Source organism: Triticum urartu, chromosome 5A (assembly GCF_056163025.1).
Source record: "Triticum urartu cultivar PI428250 chromosome 5A, HENAU_Tu73, whole genome shotgun sequence".
Classification (NCBI taxonomy): Eukaryota; Viridiplantae; Streptophyta; class Magnoliopsida; order Poales; family Poaceae; genus Triticum; species Triticum urartu.
The window spans coordinates 412290770-412299942 of record NC_141877.1 but is presented as its reverse complement, the minus strand read 5'-3'; positions in this window follow the sequence as shown (position 1 = coordinate 412299942).

Genomic DNA, 9173 nt, shown 5'->3' with positions numbered 1-9173 from the left:
GAAAAGCTCGAACCCAAGTCGGAAAAATGCGTCTTCATAGGATACCCTAAAAAACTATTGGGTATACCTTCTACCTCAGATTCGAAGGCAAGATCTTTGTTGCCAAGAATGGATCATTTCTAGAGAAAGAGTTTCTCTCAAAAGAAGTAAGTGGGAGGAAAGTAGAACTTGATGAAGTATTACCTCTTGAACTGGAAAGTGGTGCAACTCAGGAAAATGTTCCTGAGGTGCCTGCACCGACTAGAGAGGAAGTTAATGATGATGATCATGAAACTTTAGATCAAGTTGCTACTGAACTTCGTAGGTCCACAAGGACACGTTCCGCACTAGAGTGGTACGGCAACCCTGTCTTGGAAATCTTGTTGTTAGACAACGGTGAACCTTCAAGCTATGAAGAAGCATTGGCGGGCCCAGATTCCGACAAATGGCTGGAAGCCATGAAATCCGAGATAGGATCCATGTATGAAAACAAAGTATGGACTTTGACTGACTTGCCCGATGATCGGCGAGCCATAGAAAATAAATGGATCTTTAAGAAGAAGACAGACGCGGATGGTAATGTAACCATCTATAAAGCTCGACTTGTCGCTAAGGGTTATCGACAAGTTCAAGGGGTTGACTACGATGAGACTTTCTCACCTGTAGCGAAGCTGAAGTCCGTCCGAATCATGTTAGCAATTGCCGCATTCTATGATTATGAGATATGGCAAATGGACGTCAAAACGGCATTCCTTAATGGTTTCCTTAAGGAAGAATTGTATATGATGCAGCCGGAAGGTTTTGTCGATCCTAAGAATGCTGACAAGGTGTGCAAGCTCCAACGCTCGATCTATGGGCTGGTGCAAGCATCTCGGAGTTGGAACATTCGTTTTGATGAGATGATCAAAGCGTTTGGGTTTACGCGGACTTATGGAGAAGCCTGCATTTACAAGAAAGTGAGTGGGAGCTCTGTAGCATTTCTCATATTGTATGTGGATGACATACTGTTGATGGGAAATGATATAGAATTCTTGGAAAGCATAAAGGCCTACTTGAACAAGTGTTTTTCAATGAAGGATCTTGGAGAAGCTGGTTACATATTAGGCATCAAGATCTATAGAGATAGATCGAGACGCCTCATTGGTCTTTCACAGAGTATGTACCTTGACAAGATATTGAAGAAGTTCAATATGGATCAGTCAAAGAAGGGGTTCTTGCCTGTATTGCAAGGTACAAGATTGAGCACGGCTCAATGCTCGACCACGGCAGAATATAGAGAAAAGATGAGTGTCGTCCCCTATGCCTCGGCCATAGGGTCTATCATGTATGCTATGATGTGTACCAGACCTGATGTAAACATTGCCGTAAGTTTGGTAGGAAGGTACCAAAGTAATCCCGGCATGGAACACTGGACAGCGGTCAAGAATATCCCGAAGTACCTGAAGAGGACTAAGGATATGTTTCTCGTTTATGGAGGTGACGAAGAGCTCGTCGTAAAGGGTTACGTCGATGCTAGCTTCGACACTGTGACGCCCGGATAATCAAGTTACAGTAAACCTCTGCTAATGGTGCCACGTCACCTCGGTTACTGTTAATAAACTCGAGCTAGTTCAAAGAAATGATTCAAATTAAAAATTTAAAATATAGGCAAATAGTAAGTTTTTCAAATATCAAAACTAAAAATGTTCGGGTTGTGTCAAATAAATCGTAAGTAATTATGGTGGAGAAACCAAACTTTGGTAAAATGTTTAAAGGCTCTAAAACAATTAAAACAGTAGTGAAAACAACTAAACAGATGCCTATTGATTTTATAAAATGCTAAAACTATTCTATTATGTGTTAAGAATTAACCTCACAGTAGTTTGTTGATAAATACAAATTTAGGCACTAGTTGTAATTTTTATAAAACTAAAAATAAAAGAAACTACAAATAAAAAAAGAAAACAAAACAAAACTAACAAAGAACAAAAAAAAGGAAATAGAAGACACCCCCTCCCCCTCGCTGGACCATGGCCCGGCTGGCCTATGGGCCGCCAGGCCGGCCCAGCCGGCCTCCCCTTAGCCCCCCACCCCGACCGAACCCTAACCCTAGTGCGCCCCACTCCCCCCATGTCGCTCGATCCCCACCCTCTCCCTCCAGCACCGCCAGGGGAGAACCCCACGCACGACCTCCCCTCCCCACTCTCTCTCGTCTCTCTCCCAGCCATGCCCCGCCCCTGACGCGGTCGCCCTCGCCCGGAGCCTCGGCCGGCGTTCACTGCCGCCACCTCGCCTCGTGTGACCCCGCCCAAGGCAACCTTGCCGCCGTGCCGCCGTCCCCAACGCCCCAGGACCGCCTCGCCGTCGCTGGTTGCCGGAACCACGTCCTCGACCTCCCCCTCGACGGACTCTGTCAACCCTCATCGCCCGTACCCCTGCATCGGTGGTGAGCTCTCCGCCATCCCCCCCTCTCATGCTCGCCCAACCCCGCGCACGCCCACTGCTGGCTACACCCGCGCCCACCTCTCGCCCTCCTGCCCCGCGCTCACCGCGGCCGGGTCGCGCCAGGCTCCGTGCGATCGTGCCCGTCACCCCCGTGTCGGCCGCACTCCCCTGGCCGGCCTGCCCGCGCATGCTGCGACCCCGTGCGGCCGTTGCCCTCGTGCCCAACCACTGGCGCCTGCCTCCGGCTCGCGTGCCACCCGGCATGCGCTGCAGCTACTACTCCCTGCCCCCTCGCTCGCTATAACCGCCACCTGCTGGTGGTGCTGCTGGTCGGCTACCCCGCTGCCGGCGTCGGCCATTGCCTCGCTGGGGCCAGGTCCGGCCACCGCGCCCCCTACCCCTCCCCTCTGCACATTCGTGCACAGGAGGGAGGTGGCCTGAGCCACTTACATGTGGGCCCTCCTTGTAAATCAAATAAAATGAAAAGGAGTAGAAAAAAAAACGAAACAAAAAAATATATATAAAAAATAAAATTAATAAAAAATAAAAATATTAATTAATTAATTAACTAGATTAATTAACTTAATTAATTATGTTTAATTAACCTAAATAACTAATTAACCTGCTAATTAATCTAACTAAACAGTTAGTTAGTTATTTAGGCAATGACATGCGGGACCCATATGTCAGGTTGACCAGGTCAACTGCTGACGTCATGATGATGTCAGCAAACACTGTTCTGGATAATGTTAAGTTTAAATAATTAAATAAATCCTAAAAATGATTTAAATCTTTTAAAATTAATAGAAAATAAACCGTAGCTCAGATGGAAAAACTTTGTACATGAAAGTTGCTCAGAACGACGAGACGAATCCGGATACGTGGCCCGTTTATCCACCACACATCCCTAGCATAGCGAACACGCAACTTTCCCCCTCCGGTTCACCGGTCCGAAAATGCGAAACACCGGGGTTACTTTCCCGGATGTCATCCCCTTTCACCGGTATCACCTACTACCGCGTTAGGGCACCTCTAACGCCGTTACTTGTCATGTCATGCATCACTATGCATATGCTTGCATTATATTTATTGTTTCTTCCCCCTCTTCTCTCGCTAGACACCAAGACCGACGCCGCTGCTACCCCGTACGACTACGGTGTTGACGACCCCTCTCTCTTGCCAGAGCAACCAGGCAAGCCCCCCCCTTTGATCACCAGATATTGCCTACTCTTTTCTCTATACTACTTGCATTAGAGTAGTGTAGCATGTTACTGCTTTCCGTTATTCCTACCCTGATGCATAGCCTGTCCTTGCTACTACTGTTGTTACCATTACCTGCTATCCTACTGCTTAGTATATGATGCTAGTGTTCCATCAGTGGCCCTACACTCTTGTCCATCTGCCATGCTATACTACTGGGCCGTGATCACTTCGGGAGGTGATCACGGGCATATACGATATACTTTACACAGTTACATTACCTGTGATACTGTTCGGAGATGGGGGCTGAAGGGGCAGGTGGCTCCATCCCGGTAGAGGTGGGCCTGGGTTCCCGACGGCCCCCGACTGTTACTTGAGGCGGAGCGACGGGGCAGGTTGAGACCACCTAGGAGAGAGGTGGGCCTGGCCCTAGTCGGCGTTCGTGGATACTTAACACGTTTAACGAGATCTTGGTTTTTGATCTGAGTCTGGCCATTTGGTCTATACGCACTAACCATCTACGCGGGAGTAGTTATGGGTATCCCGGCGTCGTGGTATCAGCCGAAGCCTTCGTGACGTCAGCGACTGAGCGGCGCGCGCCGGGTTGGAACGTAAGCCTGCTCTTGTATTAAGGGGGCTAGTTCTGCTCCCGGCCGCGTTCGCAACGTGCAGGTGTGCTAAGGGCGATGGGCCCAGACCCCTGGGTGCTTAGGTTTAGACCGGCGTGCTGACCTCTCTGTTGGTCTAGGTGGGGCTGCGACGTGTTGATCTTTCGCGGCCGGGCATGACCTCGAAAAGTGTGTCCGGCCAAATGGGATCAAGCGTGTTGGGGTATGTGGTGCACCCCTGCAGGGAAGTTAATCTATTCGAATAGCCGTCATCTTCGGTAACAGGACGACTTGGAGTTGTACCTTGGCCTTATGACAACTAGATGGTGCCAGATACAACCGACCTGAAGTATTTTCAATGCTGAAATAAGCGGAGGTGGAAATCAAAAAGGAACATCAAGTGTTGATGGTCAATAAAACCACTAGTTTCAAGAAAGGAATGGGTAAGGAGAACTTCAAGAAGGACGGCAAGGGAGTTGCCGCGCCCGGTAAATCAGTTGCCGGGAAGAAGCCAAAGAATGGACCCAAACCTGAGACTGAGTGCTTTTATTGCAAGGGAAAGGGACATTGGAAGCGGAACTGCCCCAAATACTTAGCGGACAAGAAGTCCGGCAACACTAAAGGTATATGTGATATACATGTAATTGATTTTTACCTTACCAGTACTCGTAGTAGCTCCTGGGTATTTGATAGCGGTGTGGTTGCTCACATTTGTAACTCAAAATAGGAGCTGCGGAATAAGCGGAGACAGGCGAAGGACGAGGTGACGATGTGCGTCGGGAATGGTTCCAAGGTCGATGTGATCGCCGTCGGCACGCTACCTCTACATTTACCTACGGGATTAGTTTTAAACCTCAATAATTTTTATTTAGTGCCAGCTTTGAGCATGAACATTGTATCTGGATCTCGTTTAATACGAGATGGCTACTCATTTAAATCCGAGAATAATGGTTTTTCTATTTATATGAGAGATATGTTTTATGGTCATGCTCCGTTGGTCAATGGTTTATTCTTAATGAATCTCGGACGTGATGTTACACATATTCATAGTGTGAATACCAAAAGATGTAAGATTGATAATGATAGTCCCACATATCTGTGGCACTTCCGCCTTGGTCACATCGGTGTCAAACGCATGAAGAAGCTCCATACAGATGGACTTTTGGAGTCTCTTGATTTCGAATCATTTGACACGTGCGAACCATGCCTCATGGGTAAAATGACCAAGACTCCGTTCTCTGGAACAATGGAGCGAGCAACCAACTTATTGGAAATCATACATACTGATGTGTGCGGTCCAATGAGCGTTGAGGCTCGCGGTGGCTATCGTTATGTTCTCACTCTCACTGATGACTTAAGTAGATATGGGTATGTCTATTTGATGAAACACAAGTCTGAGACCTTTGAAAAGTTCAAGGAATTTCAGAATGAGGTAGAGAATCAACGTGACCGAAAGATAAAATTCTTATGATCAGATCATGGGGGAGAATATTGAAGTCACAAATTTGGTACGCACTTAAGGAAATGTGGAATCGTTTCACAACTCACGCCGCCTGGAACACCTCAGCGTAACGGTGTGTCCGAACTTCGTAATTGCACTCTATTGGATATGGTGCGATCTATGATGTCACTCACTGATTTACCGCTATCATTTTGGGGATACGCTCTAGAGACAGCTGCATTCACTTTAAATAGGGCACCGTCTAAATCCATTGAGACGACACCATATGAATTATGGTTTGGGAAGAAACCTAAGCTGTCGTTTCTAAAAGTTTGGGGATGTGATGCTTATGTCAAGAAACTTCAACCTGAAAAGCTCGAACCCAAGTCGGAAAAATGTGTCTTCATAGGATACCCTAAGGAAACCATTGGGTATACCTTCTACCTCAGATCCGAAGGCAAGATCTTTGTTGCCAAGAACAGGTCCTTTCTGGAGAAAGAGTTTCTCTCGAGAGAAGTAAGTGGGAGGAAAGTAGAACTCGATGAAGTACTGCCTCTTGAACCGGAAAGTAGCGCAGCTCAGGAAGATGTTCCTATGGTGCCTGCACCGACTAGAGAGGAAGTTAATGATAATGATCAAGGTACTTCGGTTCAAGTTTCTACTGAACTTCGAAGGTCCACAAGGACACGTTCCACACCAAAATGGTATGGCAACCCTGTCCTGGAAATCATGTTGTTCGACATCGGTGAACCTTCGAACTATGAAGAAGCAATGGCGGGCCCAGATTCCAACAAATGGCTTGAAGCCATGCAATCCGAGATAGGATCCATGTATGACAACAAAGTATGGACTTTGACAGACTTGCCCGATGATCGGCGAGCAATAGAGAATAAATGGATCTTTAAGAAGAAGACGGACGCGGATGGTAGTGTTACCATCTATAAGGCACGACTTGTCACTAAGGGTTATCGACAAGTTCAAGGGGTTGACTACGATGAGACCTTCTCACCCGTAGCGAAGCTGAAGTCCGTCCGAATCATGTTAGCAATTGCCGCATACTATGATTATGAGATATGGCAAATGGACGTCAAAACGGCATTCCTTAATGGCTTTCTTAAGGAAGAATTTTATATGATGCAGTCGGAAGGTTTTGTCGATCCTAAGAATGCTAACAAGGTATGCAAGCTCCAGCGCTCCATCTATGGGCTGGTGCAAGCATCTCGGAGTTGGAACATTCTCTTTAATGAAATGATCAAAGCGTTTGGGTTTATGCAGACTTAAGGAGAAGCCTGCGTTTACAAGAAAGTGAGTGGGAACTCTGTAGCATTTCTCATATTATATGTGGATGACACACTTTTGATGGGAAATGATATAGAACTTTTGGACAGTATTAAGGCCTACTTGAATAAGTGTTTTTCAATGAAGGACCTTGGAGAAGCTGCTTACATATTAGGCATCAAGATATATAGAGATAGATCGCGACGCCTCATAGGTCTTTCACAAAGCACATACCTTGATAAGATATTGAAGAAGTTCAATATGGATCAGTCCAAGAAGGGGTTCTTGCCTGTCTTGCAAGGTGTGAAATTGAGCTCAGCTCAATGTCCGACAACGGCAGAAGATAGAGAAAAGATGAGTGTCGTCACCTATGCCTCAGCCATAGGGTCTATCATGTATGCCATGCTGTGTACCAGACCTGATGTAAACCTTGCCGTAAGTTTGGTAGGAAGGTACCAAAGTAATCCCGGCATGGAACACTGGACAGCGGTCAAGAACATCCTGAAGTACCTGAAAAGGACTAAGGATATGTTTCTCGTATATGGAGGTGATGAGGAGCTCGTCGTAAAGGGTTACGTCGATGCTAGCTTCGACACAGATCTGGATGACTCTAAGTCACAAACCGGATACGTGTATATTTTGAATGGTGGGGCAGTTAGCTGGTGTAGTTGCAAGCAAAGCGTCGTGGCGGGATCTACATGTGAAGCGGAGTACATGGCAGCCTCGGAGGCAGCGCATGAAGCAATCTGGATGAAGGAGTTCATCACCGACCTAGGAGTCATACCCAATGCGTCGGGGCCGATCACTCTCTTCTGTGACAACACTGGAGCTATTGCACTTTCCAAGGAGCACAGGTTTCACAAGAAGACCAGGCACATCAAGCGTCGCTTCAACTCCATTCGTGAAAATGTTCAAGATGGAGACATAGATATTTTCAAAGTACATACGGATCTGAATGTCGCAGATCCGTTGACTAAACCTCTTCCGCGAGCAAAACATGATCAACACCAGAACTCTATGGGTGTTCGATTCATCACAATGTAACTAGATTATTGACTCTAGTGCAAGTGGGAGACTGTTGGAAATATGCCCTAGAGGCAATAATAAAATGGTTATTATTATATTTCCTTGTTCATGGTAATTGTCTATTGTTCATGCTATAATTGTGTTATCCGGAAATCGTAATACATGTGTGAATACATAGACCACAACATGTCCCTAGTGAGCCTCTAGTTAACTAGCTCGTTGATCAATAGATAGTCATGGTTTCCTGACTATGGACATTGGATGTCATTGATAACGGTATCACATCATTAGGAGAATGATGTGATGGACAAGACCCAATCCTAAGAATAGCATAAGATCGTGTAGTTCGTTTGCTAGAGCTTTTCCAATGTCAAGTATCATTTCCTTAGACCATGAGATCTTGTAACTCCCGGATGCCGTAGGAGTGATTTGGGTGTACCAAACGTCACAACGTAACTGGGTGACTATAAAGGTATACTACAGGTATCCCCGAAAGTATCTGTTGGGTTGACACGGATCGAGACTGGGATTTGTCACTCCGTATGACGGAGAGGTATCTCTGGGCCCACTCGGTAATGCATCATCATAATGAGCTCAATGTGACCAAGTGTTTGGTCACGGGATCATGCATTACGGTACGAGTAAAGTGACTTGTCGGTAACGAGATTGAACGAGGTATTGGGATACCGACGATCGAATCTCGGGCAAGTAACATACCGATTGACAAAGGGAATTGAATACGGGATTGATTGAATCCTCGACATCGTGGTTCATCCGATGAGATCATCATGGAACATGTGGGAGCCAACATGGGTATCCAGATCCCGCTATTGGTTATTGACCGGAGAGTCGTCTCGGTCATGTCTGAGTGTCTCCCGAACCCGGAGGGTCTACACACTTAAGGTTCGGTGACGCTAGGGTTGTAGAGATATTAGTATGCGGTAACCCGAAAGTTGTTCGGAGTCCCGGATGAGATCCCGGACGTCACGAGGAGTTCCTGAATGGTCCGGAGGTGAATATTTATATGTAGGAAGTCTAGTTTCGGCCATCGGGAAAGTTTCGGGGGTAATCGGTATTGTACCGGGACCACCGGAAGGGTCCCGGGGATCCACCGGGTGGGGCAACCTATCCCGGAGGGCCCCATGGGCTGAAGTGGGAGGGGAACCAGCCCCTGGTGGGCTGGTGCACCCCCATGGGCCTCCCCCTGCGCCTAGGGT